Source organism: Coturnix japonica, chromosome 1, assembly GCF_054131305.1.
Source record: "Coturnix japonica strain WE chromosome 1, WE-NBRP24, whole genome shotgun sequence".
Lineage (NCBI taxonomy): Eukaryota > Metazoa > Chordata > Aves > Galliformes > Phasianidae > Coturnix > Coturnix japonica.
The window spans coordinates 150,407,644-150,426,222 of record NC_140663.1 but is presented as its reverse complement, the minus strand read 5'-3'; the positions used below and the strand labels follow the sequence as shown (position 1 = coordinate 150,426,222).

General features: G+C 36.5%; 1 long non-coding RNA gene across 1 annotated transcript; it reads right to left on the bottom strand.

Annotated features, from left to right (window-relative positions):
• Positions 1-6,686: 6,686 nt before the first annotated feature.
• On the bottom strand, positions 6,687-17,382 carry LOC146762780 (uncharacterized). Its single transcript, XR_014948588.1, has 4 exons — positions 17,264-17,382; positions 9,710-9,809; positions 8,022-8,084; positions 6,687-7,924 (listed from the first exon to the last, which is right to left on the bottom strand). It is a non-coding gene; the product is annotated as an uncharacterized LOC146762780 (long non-coding RNA).
• Positions 17,383-18,579: the final 1,197 nt, after the last annotated feature.

Sequence of the window (18,579 nt, the reverse complement as noted above, 5' to 3'; positions counted from 1 at the left end):
AATTCAAAATAACAACAAAGGAACAGGCAGTATTGCCCCAGAGAATGCTTCAGATTTTATTTACAGGGATAGAATTCCCATGCAGAGTAGAAAGATGTGGCCCCTCAGAAAATGGTACCAAACCCTGTGAACATCTGCAAACAATAAAGTTCCCTAGTCTTGTGCCAGTGTTACACCAAGACAACTGAAACATTACAATACAGCAAACAAAATGAGTGTATGTCAAAGATGCCTGTGCATGGAAAGTCAAATAGCAATTTCAGTGAAGACAGCTGAATCTGTAGGATGCAAAACAGAAGGAATTTAAGAACTTGATTTTTTTTCTCTGAATATACATTTTAAATCAAAGTATATATTTTACAGATTTCTCAAAGTATGCCAAAAGTTATGGCACTGATATAAAATACTTTAGAAAGGTTATGTAATTTCTGTGCTTTGCTACTGCTATTAACCTCCTGCATCATTTAGAAGAAAACCTTATTATTTTGTAACGCTGGCTTTGTCTCTTGACAAACAAAGTTTGCAGAACTTAACTGTATTTTAACATTGTGACATTATAGGCATATATCATCAGCAGTAACAAAAATGTCCAATAATGTCCATTCATAGTTTGGCAAAAATTGTCTGAAATACCCTAGACACTCCCAAATCCTTGTTTTTTTTGGTGGTTTTTGTTTGTTTGTTTGTTTGTTTGTTTGTTTGTTTTATATGATGCATTACACAGAATAGTCTGAAATCACTCATGGGACTCAGCTTTCACTCATTCTTTGGGTCAGTACAATTTAAATAATCATACATTTGAGAATGTTTCTCTAGTACTTAGCCTACATTTTATTATTTTGTCCTTTGTTTCGCATTTTTGTCCTTTCTAATAGCTTAATTCCACCTGCTTCGTTAATCAAATCCCTTCAGTATTTGTACACAGGCAATGTAACATATCTGTAACATACATAATTAAGGACTGTAGATCAAATTAAAATTAAAAATATATACATGAAACAAGAAAAAATTACATTGATAAGAATGGGACCATGGAATACTTTATCAATTGATTTGCCATGGCCTTCTCAATTCTTCAAGCAATTAGAAAGTCATAACGTAAAAAAAGAAGATCCAGGACTAAAACTAAAGCAATAGGGTAAATCAACATGTAAGCTTTCCAACAAATTAGGTAACAATGATAAAATAAAGCAGCTATCTAAATAACAAAAGATGAATATTAATAAGAATAACAAACAAACAAACAAACAAAAACTTACATGTCTGTGAAAATATATGGAATGCTCTACTTCAGATGAAATAGAATGATGCTTATAGTGAATGTTATTTTCAAAACACAATTAAACAATAGGAGAAGGTCACAGTGACAGGTAAAGTTCATTAAATCCCTTTCTGCCAATTTCTCCAGCTAATCAAGATTCCTGTGAATGGCATCACAGCCATCAGCTGCATCACTCAATCCTTCCGCTTTGTAGATGGGGGCAGATGGGAGCCTCTATTCCATGCAGCAGCATAGCACTACCACTTCTTGTTTCTTTCTGCCAGTGATGCTCTGTTGCTAGGGCTCAGTGACTTGAGTTCTTCCATGGACAGAGATCCCAGCCTCTCATAAGCTTCCTCAGTGCTGACATTATTGTGTCTTCAGCCTGTGATTAAATTTAATTCCATAATCCTTTTCCAGAGAAGTGTTACATTGTCAGACCCTGTATTTGCCTTGACAGTATTTGACCCTATTTAATTTTCCCCACAGTATTTATCCCATTTGCCCAATGGGATAAATTTGCCCAATTTGAGTTCTCGAGCCCTGTTCTTCACTGTCATTCCAGATCCTTCCAGCTTTAGGACTATCAATTAAGTCAATGATAAAATATTTTGGTAGAACTGGGCACAGGAAAAATCACACAGTATGCCAGAATTGGAAGGGTTGGAAGGGACCTCAGGATATCATTGAGTCCAACTGCCCTGCTGAAGCAGATACCCTACAGTAGGTCGCACAGGTAAGTGTCCAGATGGGTCTTCAGTATCTCTAGGTAAGCAGACTCCACAACCCCTCTGGACAACCTGTTGCAATTCTTTATCACCCTTGCCATAAAGAATCTCTTCCACATGTTAATGCAGAACTTCCTCTGTTCAAGTCTTACGCTTCTTGTCTATCACTGCACACCACTGAGAAGAGCCAGAACTCATCCATTTGCCTCCCACCTCCCTTTATATATTTATAAACATTAATCAAATCCTTTCTCAGCCATCTTTTTTCCCAGAAACATCAAACTACTTCTGTTCTAGCAGGGAACCACTGATAACCAAAAGAGCACTGATGTTTTACTTCTCTTAGAGAAATTTGTTTGCAAAAATGCATTAATATGAAACACTGGAAGCACTGTAAAAATTAAGCAAAAGCCTCACATATAAATGTAAATGTATAGTAGCAACAAAAACAGAAATTTCTGTAAAAACAGTGGATTTACCGAGTAGGGGGACTTTAAAAAATATTAATAGCATTCCAATTATGATTATAAATGCTTAATATTACTTACGCAATTGTATGTGCAATTGAGATATGAGCTTTAAATGGAATTATACAACTGTTTTCTATTAACATACTGTAATATATTCCTAACAATAAACAGTATCCGCTGCTATGCATTACTAATGCCTAGACCCTGATCCCAATATCTAAATGTATAATGTTCTGTAAAAGTTGAGAATAGAAAATTCTATTGTACTTTTCATCGTGGTCTTAAGGTAAATTGACAGAGAAAGGAAAATATAATAGAGTTGCAGATCAGTCTGTATCTCTATCTCATTATAAAGAGAAAAAAAAAAGATAACAGAAGAATGATGGAAAAAAGAGTTTTCTCTGAGAGGATATGTCTGAAAAGTCAACTCATGCACTGTGATGTAGTGGCAGATTTTCTGTTTAAAGTGTATTTTAATCCAGTTTAATCCTTAATTTGTACTTTGGCATTAGATTCAGCTAAAATAATATACATAGAAGATTTAAAGTTGGGATTCATCTCATCTAACTTTAGCTATCTAGAAGACAGTTGTCTAATTAGGGTGAATTATTTAGGTCTTCTCTCTTGTTAATGGAAAGAGAGAGGCATCTTTACCCCTTCCTAAAATAAGTGGGACTAATCTAAATTTATTAGAGTTGCTTATCTTGTGGAATTAATCTAAATTTAGTAGACTTACTTATCTCTCGATTGACTAGTAAAAGAATCTCTATACTCTATTTGAGACAGTTAAGTGGAATAAATCCTAACTCATTCGAAGGCCAGTTGTATTTTAAGAATGAGAAAAAAGAATCTACCATGAGTAATTCAGGAAAACTCAAGATTTGGATATAAAATTCTAGTAAAGCCTATGAATTTGAAACACCAATATGTAAAGAACAGCATATCTCTTATTTTTTCCCCTTTGTTATTGAATTGAAATGACTTCAATATGTGTAGTCAGCACTCTGCCATTCAATGAGATACAAAAAATATTATATTTATCCAAAAAGACTTTACCTCCTAACCTATAAGGAAAACATATATTTGCATCTTTATCTCTAAATCAGTAACATATCAATAAAATCCTACAATAAGAGGATCTTACGTTACCTTGATGCATGTGCATACTGTTACAGTTATATTGTTTTTTTGTTTTTTGCATTAATCATGTTGTTCAAAAGTAATAAGAATCACACCACATACAAATATACGAGGGCTGCTCTGAAAGTAATACCTCCTGTTTTCTTCCGTTGGCGAACAACATCAAAGGTTGGTGGAATCTCAATAAAGGCTGAACCTTGCCACCATATTGTGTCGAAATTTTTTGCCATGTGACAGATGTCAGCAGAGGGGCAGCTTGACAGAATGCAGTCTGTCATTAAACTGTGTATGGAAGCAAAGGTGTGCCACTGAATTCCTCCATCGTAATGAAAATTGCACCCACTGACACATTGTTCATCAACACTTGCTGAATAATGCTTTCTGCAGCATGTAGACCACAACTAGGATAACAAAAAGGAAAAGAATGTGAGATGAAGATGTTTAAGAACAGTTATACCTAAATTCATATATCTTTGAAAAATAACTTCATACTTGTAGAACTCAGCTATTATTATTATGTAGTATGGGATATGAAACATGATTAAATAAAAATCCTTGAAATGTCCTTGAAATCTTCCCTGTTTTTCTTGAAAGCTGGAAGAAAGCTTGACATTTACTGCAAGTATTTACTTGTGGCACCTTGGAAAGTCTTGAGGAAAAAAAAAAAATAAAAAATACAACAAAACTTAATAGGCAGCTCCTGCTAAAGGTGACTGAATTGCAGTGCATTGTTGTTGATAATATGGATCTATTTACCCAGTAGCACTTGGTTAAAAGGAGAAAGAGGAACCAGGGGGAAGCCTGGGAGGACTGTCTTCCTAAGATGAAGCTGCTGAGATGGAAAGAATTCAAAAGGTCAGCGTGGCATCAGGGGAAGTATTTGTAAGAGAGCAAAACAAAACAGACAAACAAAAAAATAGCTACAGCAAGTGAGCCCAGAACTGTCAGACATTTACTTAAAAACAAGCAAAAAAAAAATACATCCAAGAGAAATATTTCTAGCTGAGGAAAAAACTCTGGTGAAAGCTAGAACTGTGACACACCACACACATGCTAATATGGACTGTGGAAATCTTGGCCCATTTCTCTACATTAAAGATTATTAGGAAAGTTTTACGTATGACTAATGATTGTGTAAGGCTGTTACTTTACGTGTGGATCAACCATGAGAACCAAGTGAGATCAAGATTTCGTAGTTTCACTAGTGGATTGAATTATATGGCTATTTCCCAGATAGCAAGGGGGGAGGGGATAAATAAATAAATAAATGATTCCTCACCAAAATGAGGAATTTATCCTATTGATTTTGCACTGTCCAGATCAAATCCCCACAATCTCCTTTGAAGACCCTCTGCTCAAATTTCTATTTTACACTGCTATTAGCTTAAATCTCTCCTTCCCCAGCTTTTAATTCAGCATCAGTTATTTCTCCTGCTCCTGTCCTTTATTTCTGTCACAGCCTGTCGCACCCCCCACCCCAACCCCAACGTTTTCCTCATCCTCTCCCTTTTGTCAGCCCCCCCTTTTTTGTACCCTTATCCCACCCCATCCTCTCCATGTGCTCTGTTCCTCTGTTCCTGGATGCTGCTTTACCCACCTGCTCCATCTCTGCTCACACCACTCTCTGCCTCAACCAGATTTCTTCTCCCTTGCCATCGTATTTCTTTCTCACTAGACTCCAAAAGAGGGAGCAGTGAGACCACAGCGACTGTTTCCCTGATCGCAGCTGCTGTGCAGGCTGGGAGGGCTGAGAGGAGTGAAGCACTGTGTGCGGAGGGAGATCATACACTCCGGGGACCCCACACCTGCAGCTCACGAGTGATCCATCCCGCGTGGATCAGGCAGAAGGCTGATAGTCTGTGCACAGCCAAACTGCTGAGCACCCAAAGCTTGCAGGGCAGTTGAACAAGAAGGGGAATTCTATGCCAGCAGGGCATTTCTCAAACCTGCTCCATTGCCTTGCCAACCCAGATGGACAGTGGAGTGCATGGGCTGCATAGATTTACGTGGGGTGAAAAAACAAGTTGTTTATAGAACTACATTTTTAAGGATGAAGTACAAAAGAAATGACCTGTAACTAAAAAATAACACAGACAATAGCAAAGAACAGAACTCCTCAGTAGCCAGTTCGCAAGCCATTAGAGGCAGCTCTCAGACATAGTACTGGAATGAGTCATCCTGTACTTTGTAATTGATGAGAGGGAGAAATAAGATTAATATCAGTGTTACAGAGATTAAAGTTGGTTTGTGGTATTCCACAAACCTTTCTGTAAGATGTTCAGGGAGTAGAGCCAAGGGTGGAGAAAGGGAAGGGTCAGGGTAAACTGGAAAGAGATAAGCATAGTAAAATAGAGTGGGGGGAATAAAGATGGCAGCTGCCTATCTTATTACTGAATCTTTTTCAACTATATTCTTCTGTGCAGTCTCACTCTCCATCCCCTCTGTGTGAATGCTGCAAAACCTCCATGTCAGTGGCTAGAAAGGGCCGATATACCTGTGTGACAGCAACTGGGGAAGCAAAGGTGATTATATATGTATGAGATGGCTAAATGTTAGGAACAGGACTAACTGGTGAGTAAGAGGGAATACCATCTTACTGTGGAAGATCTGGAAGGGATCAGGGTTTGTGCCAGCAGCTGGCAAATGTGCCCAACATCCAGGAATGGATATTAAACAGACACCATCCTGAGTCTGTGACTGTTGGTAAGATGGGAATTATGAGAGTGGAGGTGTGTGCTTTCTCTTATAGGATTTTCACAAAAGAAGAAGTAGGGCTGATATTAACCATTCTATTTTCTGTAAGATTTAGTGATCTTATACGTTAGCACAGCTAAAGAAATTGTTTCCTATGGCAGTCTGTGTGACCATACTGTCCTCCAAGCAGTGGGACTGTGCACATGTCTCTAAGGTACATGATCAGCACTACCTCTGGCCATAGCTGAAAATGAGACTAGCAGCAGGCACACGAGTGATATGGAGAGAATCCTAGACACAGCGTGCTCAGCTCCAGCAGCCAGGAATGGGAATACAGGACTCCACCAGGTCTGACAGCCTCATTAGTATACTCCCAGAAATAAACAAATAAACAAATCACAGTGACCTTTATTTCATTATAATAGGGAAAAACAAACAAACAAACAAAAAAAAAAAAACAACACTAAAATATTTTTTAGTCCAGCAAAACCCTATATGGCAAAATTTGGATCAAACATTTTGAATTAAACAAAGGCATTGGGAAGAAAATGAAACAGCTTGAACTAGCCTTATTTTTATTTATCACTTCAGAATACAGAAATAAATAAATAAATAAATCCTGATTAAGCATGAACTACATGCACATAGTTACAGTAACGGAGCATTATGTTGTAAGATGAATGCTAATTTAAAGATTTCAGCCACTCACAGCAGTCACAGCATAAACAGACCTCAGATGAACTTTGCTTTCAGTAGGCAATTCTCAGGACTTGAGGAGGAACTGAACCATCTCATTGAAGTTTTCTGATGAAGGCTTTAGCCATAAATTTGAGGAACACTAAATAAATGCTTCTGCTAAAGTTTAGGGAGCTGTAGATATTGTCTGTTAGGCTGACAAGGCAAATTATACCCATGAGGAAAAATAACAAGAACAAAAAATAGATTATTTCTATTTCTAGCAGCAATAATGAATTGATACGCAACAGTGTCTGCCCAGCGTTCATTGCCTTCTTTATCAAAGGGGTGGCAGAGAGATTGATAATTTGTTCACAGCAAGTAGCAGCAAAGTATCCTTGCCCCATCCAAAAAGGGCACAAGCAGACAGGGAAAAGAAGTTGAGAGAGCAGGCTTTGCTGGGATAGAGCACTTTCATAAGAATTTCATAACATTTCTGTACAAAAGGCCAGAAGCTGACTATCAGGTCATGAAACAGCACCATGTGTACTGTGCCGTGAAACATGTCACTTTCACATAGCTTTATTTACTGGCACTAGTTTGATGTAAAACAAATACGTCCTTCTCACTATAAACTTCTGAGGAGGCATTGCATTTCAAGATTTCATTTGTTCCAAATGAGAAGCATTATCTTCTACACTTCTGTGCTAGCAAAGAAGTTCCAGGGAACCTGACCCTCCTTGGGATTCCTTGCTTCACCTGCCTGCTGGGCCCTACCATTGACAAGCTTGTTTAAATTACATTTTCTTTGCTTGGGAAAGTAACACATAGCTTATATCAGGACTGTGACTGAAACCCAGCACATCAGAGAAGCACAGCAGTGCTGTGAAGTAATCATAGATAAAAACAGGACATATTTGTAAACAGGTTGTGTGAGCCTATTGGTTTTCATTCACCTGTGGAGAGAGAATGAATGCCTTATAAATAAAGCCAAAGGGAAAGATGCTAAACATCCTGTACTTAGTAAATGTATGCATCCAAAGATGAACTTACTTGCATTTTGTTGTTGTTGTTGTTGCATTTAGCCCTGTATTCAAAATAACTCTCTGCTGTAGCCTGCAAGGCAAATGGAAGTATATCATCAAAAACGAGAGCAGGCTTTAAAGCAAAATAATTCTGAAAGAAATTCAGCAATAAGGTCCATGGTGAACTTTCAGCACATGCATATCTGAGAAATTTTTTTGTTTGCTTATATAAGACAAAATTAAGTCCTTTACTGCTAATACTTTCCTTACGGCGAACAGAACGGCTTCTTTTTTGTTTTTGTTTTTTTGTTTACCCTACTCATATCTCACTCTCAGTTTAAGTATCTCTGAAAAACAGGGCTGAGATCTTTCTAAACTGCTTCTTGCCCTTTAATGCATAGTGCATAACAGACTGTCACGGTTTAAACAAAGTCTACCTGCTTCCGTGACAGGGGGCCGTGGGCCCTGCAGGGGCCCTAGGCCGAAAGTAAAAGTTAATTAGGAAAAGAAATCAGCGGCAATGATCTAAGGAGGCACACTTATTTACTAAATATTATATCGAAATACAGGATAACACAATATAATATAATTGAAATTAAGCTAACGAATCAAGCAAAATACGAGAGAGAAATGAGTCCCGAAACTGAGAGGCCTACTGTTAACTCTAGGCGAAATGGTGAAGGCTTCCACACACTCTTCAGAACGCCAGAACTCAAAAAGATGTCAGTCTAGCCTGTGACAGAGATAATATAGTGTCCAGGTCCCATGACCCATCTCTGACCATGTTGTTCTCTGGGAGATGTAGTCTTCTTCTGTACATTGCAGATTCAGTAATATTATTTATGCTTTATATGATGTTATGATGTGGAATACTGATAGTAAAATTACAAAATTATTAAACCATGACACAGACCTTCTCCAAAATACCTGAGAGAGAAAAGAAAACTCAGTCCTAGGTACATTCTCTACATGATTCACAAACTATTATGAGGTAGCAAATACTCATCAGATCATTCTATCCCACAATGCAGCTCTCAAAACAAAGAACTAGAGGGAAATGCTTATGAAGTTTCCTCATGCACCTGGAATTTGTCCTGTTATCACATTCGTATAGGGCATATGTTTGTGTGAGATCACTGAGAATCCCAAGGTTATTTTTGCCCCACCAATCTCCTCTCCAGCCATGTAGGTGAAACTAACTCTGCAGTTTCTATCTCATCTCTGACTGCCTTATCTATCAGGTTCCTGCTAACAGACACCGCTGTAGAGTAACTTGAGATATTTCAGCTGCTTATCTCAAGGGGCCATGAACTGCCATAGGAGGTGTGTATCAAGGAAGCCCAGGTGACTGACTCACACTAAACACCAAGCTTTCAATGGTTGCAATTAGGGGAGATGACTCTCACCACAGATGTGGTGATTTTTCAGACTTGTACCTTGCCCCAGGTAGCATCTGAGAAAAGGAAGCTTCCAGAGAAGAGGCAGGAGTAAAAGAAGTTAACAAATGAAAAACATATTTCAGTAGACTGTCAAACAAAAACTCTTAACAGGATGAATCTTTTTTTGTTTTCTCTTTGCCATGCTGGTCTTCTAAATTTGTCCTCCTGCCCTACGGCATCTTCCAATGGACTTCCTGTATCAGCAGAGGGAGAGTCATGTGATCCTTCTTGCAGGGGTATTGTTCTGTATGATCACAGGAAAAGGAGATGATCTCACCTTAGTGTTTGTACTGAATTGGTTGTACGAGAGCTGTCTGATCAGATTAAAATGTCTTGGTCTTCTCTTACGTGTATTTTCTGATTTGTGCTGCTGTCACCTAATAATAAGGAACAAAAAATAAAGGTTACCCCAAAATGATTTTTAAGCTATCTCTGTAACAAATTTCACATCATCATTTTGAATCGTATGGGGGAATTGTTTTTGGCTATGCTTTTAGTGATGTATGGAAAAAATGTGATGTGGTTCATCATTTCTCCACAAAATAAGTGATCATAATGGTCTCTTAATATAGACATATCACATTCTGTTACTGCAGAACCTTTTGTGACATAACATACAAAGTGGATATGAAGAAAATTATTGTGATTTAAGTTCCGGAGTTTTAAATGTCAGGAAAAAATGTATTTTGCAACTTGTAAAAAGGCAACAGACCCTTAAATAAAGTAACCTCAAATGAAATTATTTCTAGAAATGGAATAGAATTAAGTTATAAATGTTAAAATAAAAGAAGGGGAATTTAATGTATTTTAAAATTATACACTGTTAGTAAATAAAATTACTGCTACTTTATATTGTACAGACTTATAGTATGTTTGTCATTTTCAATTATTTTTGCATACAGGAACACAAATAGTTGTCTCCTAAAAGTACTAGTTTTATATAGTATGCTTCCAGTGAAGTGAAAACGTGGGGATTAGAAAATTTTGGTTGTACTCAACTATTCCATATTAGACCCAACATAAACATTTATAGTACCTTCCAAACCTGAGGTAGAAATCAAGTGTATTAAAAGTGGGTGAGTACTTACGTTGCAGCTCTTGGAGGGTAGTAAATGGATCTATTTGTAAGTGAAAAAATAGAGCTGAAATTGAGATTGTGTTTGCCTTTTAGAAGGCATGCTTCCTTTTAGTAGTGAATAGACAAACAACAACCACTTGGTCACTGGGTATTTAAATCTGTAATGCAGCTTTGCCAAGCTGTCCATTTCTATTTGTATGTGACACGGGAGGAAAGGTATTTTAGTAAATAAATAGGAAAGTCCACTTCCATGCCACACTGCTCTTCATAAACCTTGTCAGTGTTAAACATCTCTCAGAACTATGTGTTTGAAATAGGACTGGGACCCTCAGAAATAGATATCTCTCAACGTCTGCACACACATTTACCATGATGACTAGCAATGGCAGGCAAGAGTCTGAAAAGCCTTTGCCGGAGTTCCTGTCTGACTAACAGCAAGTCATTTACAGCGTATGAGCCACTGAAAGCAGAAAGCTGTAGGAATGCTACAAGCACTTACTCATGTCAGCAGAAATCAGCAAAGGGCTTTCAGGACAGGAATACAGGAAAAAAAGAAAAAGTGTAAATGAAAGGGACATAAGTAAGCTAAAGCAGTAATTCACTAAAGGGACAACAAGTGTTCAAGATCTCAGTTTACAGCAAGTGTTCTTCAGTCATTATAGCAATGTGCATTTTTGCAATTTGTTTCATGGGACATTCTCTCCTTCTTTTCATCAAAATAAGGAAAGAATTTTGAAACCTCAGTAATTTTCCTAAGCAGAACTGTTCTTAGTTCAGTTTTGTGTATGCATTTGCAACATGCACATTTATTTTTTATTATTTGGAGTTACTTTTTGTCAAAGATCTTAAGACATGAGTGTTCAACCTTTTGGCTTGCCTGGACCTCACTGGGTGGAGAGGAATTGCCTTGAGCTGCAAATGAACTATGTAGATTTCTCTGAAAGTAATGGCTCCTATTCATTTCCATGAAGGCTACAATAGATAGAGAGGGCACAATAACATTATTTGATAGAGCAATTTCTCAGCTACATAGACTATTTTTTGACATAGTACCCACTATTAGCTTTGTATTTGCACCAGCAATGAACAAGAGCTTGCATGCCATGCTTGGAAATATGTGCATCAGCAGATGTAATTCACTGTCACCACTGCTGAAATGCACAACTTGCCACTTCACTGTGCTGATATCCATGGTTTGATCTCCATAAATATTTAGCAAGCATCAATGAAAATCAGTGGGTGCAATTTTCCTTAGGCATGGAGGAATTCAGTGAAATGATATGTCATATCTTGAGTTAGCAGTGCACTGTGACCTCCCAGTATCCTGGTTTCAGCCCAGACAGCATTGATAGCACAGGAATGTTTGGTTGTTGTTGAACAAAAGGTGTGTGCCTGGGGTTGGGCTGCTTGGTGGGGCAGTAGTACTGCCATGATGATGTGGGGCGGTGGGCTGAGCCAGGCCACATACAGCCTGTGGCCTGTGGGTCAAACACACCTGTCTTAAGGCAAGCTGTGTGTATCTGTGTGCAATGAACATCATAACTGCAGACCTAATGTCTCATAGACACAGGATGATCAATGCTGAAGATACACATGTGAAGGAAATAGGCTGTCGATCCCTCTCTCACATCCACTAGAGAAAGATACATGGCATTTAGGATCCAATTTTGTAACTCTATTCTATTTCGTTGGTTAGTTTCACTGATGTAATGTTTCAAGATGTAAAATTAGCAAGATCAGCAGAGATATTAGTAAATGTCAAAAGGGATTGTGCATGATACATTTTCTGTCTCAAGGGAGACTGAGAATAAATAGCAAAGGTTACACTTCAAGTCATCCCAGAATAATATGTCTGTTTCTGTGGTATTATTTATAGTAGATATAAGTCCTGAGACTCAATGACTGTCAATTTTGAATGTGCATTGTGCAGAAAATGTTTTTTCAAGACTCCCTCAACAGCCAATAGGAACAAAAACCACACCAATCAGGTATTTTGCTGACATGTGGTAGGCAACTGTTTTAAGGCTATGATGAATCCCCCTATGGTTGTGCTCATCTCTCTTCACTGCCTTTTTATGGAAGCTTAGATAACTCGATTAGAAGTTTAACTGTTAAATGGTTGCAGATAAGTGACTTGAATCCCATCCAAAATGATTATAGAATATCCACTTTAGCCCTTACTTGCTAATTCTTCCATCAGATGCAGAATCAGTCCCCACTTTGATAAATCACAGTGTGATATGTTTGAGAGTATTTAGAATTTGATGCCCATATGAAGCTAACAAGGTTTTTGCTTTGACAGTATGTCTCTATCTGCATGTTATGGCATTTGGTCATAATTGCGTCTGCCTATAGCAGTTTATGGTCATAATAAGACGCTGACACATTTAACAGCATCCATTTAAATTTCATAAATATCGTAAATGCCAACCCTTCCATTAAAACAGAAACAAAAGATATAAAAATTCAGTCAGAGGCAGATTACTAGTGTTTTAAAAACAAAAGCAGTGTTTAAAGCACTGCCATGTGGCCTCCAGGGCCGATAACATACTTCTGTATCAGTGTACTACAAATGTAGTAGCTAAATAAGAAAATCTGGACAGAGGGAGGGAAAATGAATAAATAAATAAATAAAATAATAATAATAATAATAATAATAATAATAATAATAATAATAATAATAATAATAATAATAATAATAAAAATCCACAAACTGCAAAATTCCAAAAATTTCTAAAAAGTCCTAACACAGAAACTTTCCAGGTATAAAAAGAAATTGTCCAAGACTTATTTTTTCCTAAAGGAGTTTTCAGTAATATAAGAAAATAAAAAAATACAGAGTTGTCAAAATCTCTTTCCCATTGAAAACTAATCAATAAAAAAGATAAATAAAAAAAAGTAAAAATTCTACTGATTGTATACAGTGACTACCATTTAGAAAGACTAACCTAGAATATTATTATTGTGTACAGAAATACCTTATTAATATAATCTCTTTATGTACATAACTAGATCTATTATAATAGTGTATTACAAAACTACAGGGTGTTTTGTTTCTTTTTCTTTTTCTTTTTTTTTTTTTTTTTCTTTATTTTTCCCCTTAGAAATCTAGCTAGATGATGCTTTCCTCTGTGAAATCATTTTATCCTACACTCCAGGATAAGGTCTGTCTTTCTCTATCACGTAACCTAGAAGATGAAGTGATCTGCAACAGAATTTCTAACTATACTATTGATGTATCCATGCAGAGGCCGATCTTAATGACAGCAGGGTTTCTTCAAGAACATGTATGGATCATTTACTTTTACAGTTCTTTCACTTATTAGAAGCTTACTGTCATCATTACAGATGTGCTTGTGAGCAGATGCTTTTTAAGTTAACACATTAGCTACCATTTATGTGCTGTCTGCTTGGTACAGATACATTTGGTTTGTCATCTAAACTTGGAGAAGACCCATAGATTCAAACAGAAAGAAACATGCTGCTGACTTTTTAATCAATTTTGGTAAAGAACAGATCTCCAAGAAGATTAGTTACAGAAACAATTATTTTGAAAATTATCTGGTTTGGAAGCCAATTTCTTTACTATTTGCAGTGTTTGTGGGATTTTTGTTGCTGATATTGTTTTGTTGTTGTTGTTTGTTTGTTTTTAAAATATTTTTAAAAGGCATGTCATATATTAAGACCACTGCAGATATTCTGATAGACAAAATTAGGGAAAACCTTCTCATCGGTTTTGTCTTTCACATAATAACTTCACTGAGCCTTAGTATTTATTGAGGAAATAATTTCAGTCTACATAGCCCTAGAACACTAAAGCCATTGTAGTCCAGGTATATTAAGTCTTAGCCTCAAACATCAGGTTATTAACTTGATCAATTGTATTGCCTAACCTACCCATTTATATACCACTGCATGTATGGATGTGTATTTTGGGGAACAGAGAAACAGAGAAAAGGTTAGCTTACTCACTTGGAAACAAAGCTGGAAAATAATCTTTTGTCATGAAATTTAGACATCTAATTCTATCTTCCTCATTAGTTGAGTAGAAAGAGCATTCACTGCAAGGATGTAAAATGATGTATTAAATACAGTCTTGGTGTGTCAAGTCTCATGTTACAAAGCCAGAGGCAATCCATTACAATAGAATTTCTCAATTTACTAATCTACAAACAAAATAAATTAATCAAATAGAGAAATAAGTGAAATGGAGGCTTTAGCTCTTTTAATCTTTTAATCAAAGGCTTAGCGGCAGAGTATTATAATGAAGACCCCACAAGTCTTCATTACTTGAATGTTAAATTCATTAGTGTTACTATGAAGTTTCATAAATTATTTAAAATAGCCTTGTCAAAATAAATGAACAAAGTACATTCTGTGATACTATAGCATTTTTTCTTTCTTTTTTTTTTTTTTATTCTGTCCTCCCATTGTGTCTGCTTGTGTTCTTTATAGTTCAGGAATTAGTTGATTCACAGTAGAGACGGGTTTTGAAGGCTATTAGTGTAAGTGGGAGTCTTACAACTAAACTTGATGGGAGTCTGAGAGGGCCCCAAGTGTCCTTGTATCAATGAAGATAAGTAATGTCCTATTGTTATCTCTAATTAGCCACAAACATGACAGAGCAGTGCCTGTCTGACTCCATGACTTTACAGCACTTAATGCAATGGGGCCTCCATTCTACTAGGAATAGCTCCATTAATATAACAGCTATCTTATGAACAAAATTATTTCAAATCTTTGCTATGTATTCAATATTTGTTATTGTTATTACTTAATTACCTGTTTCTCAAAGGTTCTAATATGTGGATAAAAAAAAATGCACTATAATATCTCTCAAGTAGCTGTTATCAAGAACTACAACATTTTAAGAGCATCTTTAATAGCAGTCACATGGTCAATGCAGAAGAAAATAGAATGTTTTAGAGGGAATTGAATATTTCTTAAAAATAATAAACACTCATAAAGAAATACATACATATGTGTTTCTGTTTATTCAAGTGTACATAAAACTCTGGGTTTAGTTATAACCTGCTACTTTAGCAGATAACCAGATGCTTGTGAGCTCCAGAGGAAGCTCAATAGACACCTCAAAAAAAAAAAAAAAAAAAAAAAAAAAAGGACATACTGTATTTTTAAAAGGATGCAACAGTGAACATCTGATACTAATTAGTAATAAGCATAAAAGGTAAAGTTCAACTCAGATAATTCCTATATAACACCTGGGGCCCTTCAATTTCCATGGAATTCTCATATAAAGTATGGAGTATGTAATATTTAAACCTTATCTGCAAGAAGGCAAAATCATTCTTTAATCCTTATTAATAAAATAATCCATCTTTTCAAATTATAATAATCTCAGATTTTATTTTCATGAAGAAAACAAAATCTTCTAGACTTATGTGCATCATCTTCATTTCAGTGATGTAAAATACTCTGTCTACTGCATTTATTCTGCTTTGGAATTGCCCTGGGTAGTCCTACATTGAGTGTGAATAGTGAGGAAAAGGAATTATTCTTAGGTTGCAATGTCTCTTCCTCATTTTGTTGGATAAATTCCCATTAGTGTGTGTTCATATGTGAGTGAGAGGGAAGCTGCTGGCACTTTTTTCAGTTCCTTAGTAATCTCAAAAGTCCTGGCTAAGCCTGTCTGCCTTTTGTCATTGATAATACACTAATGCTCGCTAAAGTATTGCTGATTTTCATAGTCAGCTTCTACTAATATGAAGGAATAATGTTCTACCTTCTTAAGAGTTAAATGCCAAACCACGTCTCTGTCTCTCTCTCTTACACCTTTATAGGGCATACACATATTCTATGTAACCCCATTACATGCTTTAGCAACAGATCATATCATTCCTAGTACTATTTCATAGGGGCAATAGGATTCTGCAGACACGAAGTAGTAGATCTAAAAACAATTATCTTTCTGCCACAAAATATTTTTCAGGGAGTCCTTTTACATGTCTAAGCCTTTGGAAAATAGAGTCACAGCAATATGTTTCCTGCTTTTTAGTTGTATGACGTGGTAAAAGGGACAGTTGGTTCCCAAAAGCACCGTTTCAGTTTATTTGGAGACTCAGCCCTGCATTGCTACCTATCTGGAACACTCATCTCTCACTGTAAGAACATAAGACTTCTTTCTCATGAAAGCTTATATTTTTCAGAAATGGATAAGTATACCAGAGAAGACTGGCATGGTATAATGCCACATTCTGGCTCAGTTTGAACCGTTATAGCAGATAAATATGAAATGTCATAACAGATGTCTGCTTAAAATGCAAGGGCTCTGCTTATGAATCTTATGTAAGGTTCAGCATCGCTTGTTCTCACAGTTGACGGGGAAGTGGGTCTGGCTCCCAGCCCAGGTCTCTCACACAATGCTTAACCTGCGACTACATGGCACCATCTGGTACTGTCTCAGGTAGGAAACATATATAAATGACTGAACAGTTACGCTTTTCCTTCTGTAAGCAGAGTAATATTTGAGGAATAGAACATTTTTTCTTTTCCCAGGCAGAACTGCCTTGAATTATTTCATGTACAGATAAGATACCCAACAAGCACTAAACACTCTCCTAAAAACATGCTTGGGTCTCTTTCACTCCTGCTTTGTTCAGACATGTTCTTACTTTTTCTGTCTTTTTCTCCCTTTTCCCCTCTGCCCCTTCTCTGTAGTCCCTCCCTGCCTCTTTCCCTTCTGCTTTTCCTCTCTCACTCCCATTCTTTCTCCTTCCTGCCCATCTTTCTTACCTCTTTCCCTTCTTTCTCTGCTTCTTTCCTTCTTTTCCTCTTTTTCTTCTTTTCATCTTTTGTACACTTTCAATCCATTGTTCCTGAACACTGTTCTTGAGAAAGAGGTGTGATTAACCAGCAGCACTGATCTGCCCTATTTCCTGTTCTGTTCTATTTTTTTCTTTCCTCTGGAGAAGTACTTCTGTATAAGCTTTTTGTAAGTCAGTACATGAAGTAAATAACCAGAATCAGCTCAGAAAGAATGATGACTCCCAGGGCTTACGTGATGGCATGACCCCTACTTACACAGAAAATTCTGGCTCTTTGGAAATGTCTCATGGCCAGTTTAAATGAATGTTCACATAAGGAAACAACATTAAGCGAATGGAGAGAAATGCAGGTGAAAAGGATCACCTTCCATCTTTCCCATTATTCTACGTTAAAATTAGAAGGCAAATAAGCAGAATAGTTCATGACGGTCTTATCTTTTATTGCTGGTAGGAGAATGCTTACTGTTACCCAAGCAAATCATACTGCAATATAACTTCAACATTTTGTACTGGATATTATTATAGGCACATATCACTATAACATACTGCTTTCATTTTGAACCCATCATGGTACTGTAACAGTTTTCTAGCAACACACATTAAATTTAAAAAGGAAAAAATGAGTGGGAGGTATAGTACTCTATAATATCTTCTGTAGCTTCTGTTTTACAGGCTTTATCGTTAGACTTGGTTTTCATTACTAGTTCACTATAGGAACTAGGATTTACACTGTATGTATGTCATTTTATTTTGAGAGTCTCCAGGGCTTTTAAGAGCATTCAGCCTTCTATACACTGTGGTATTTAATTTGCTTGCTTATTTTTTTTCATAGTTTTTAATTTTATTTAAATTAATTGTTACTTAGACCAATGATTTTCATGTCTGTATATGGTTGGGATGTTGGGGAAGAAAAGTGTTTTCAGTGAAGTTTCATGAGATTTGGGGAGACTTACTTATATGCAAAATATGTCACTATTAAAACTCTTTCATTTGAGGTGGTAGAAAGAACCTTTATAATCTTCAATCAGGCCTAGATACATAGAAGAAATAATGCTTCTCATCGCATTTTTGGGAGGAAGTAGAATACTTTATAGAGTAAAAGATCTCCTTTACTGCTACTTAATTTTGTGAAGAAATTTTAGATAATAATACTTAAAATCTGTTTTTTTCATTTTATCTTTTGTTAAATTATGGCAAAATATACACAACAATTGATTTGTTAATCCATGGTGTCACGGTTTTAACGAAAATCTACCTGCTTCTGTGACAGGGGGGCCGTGGGCC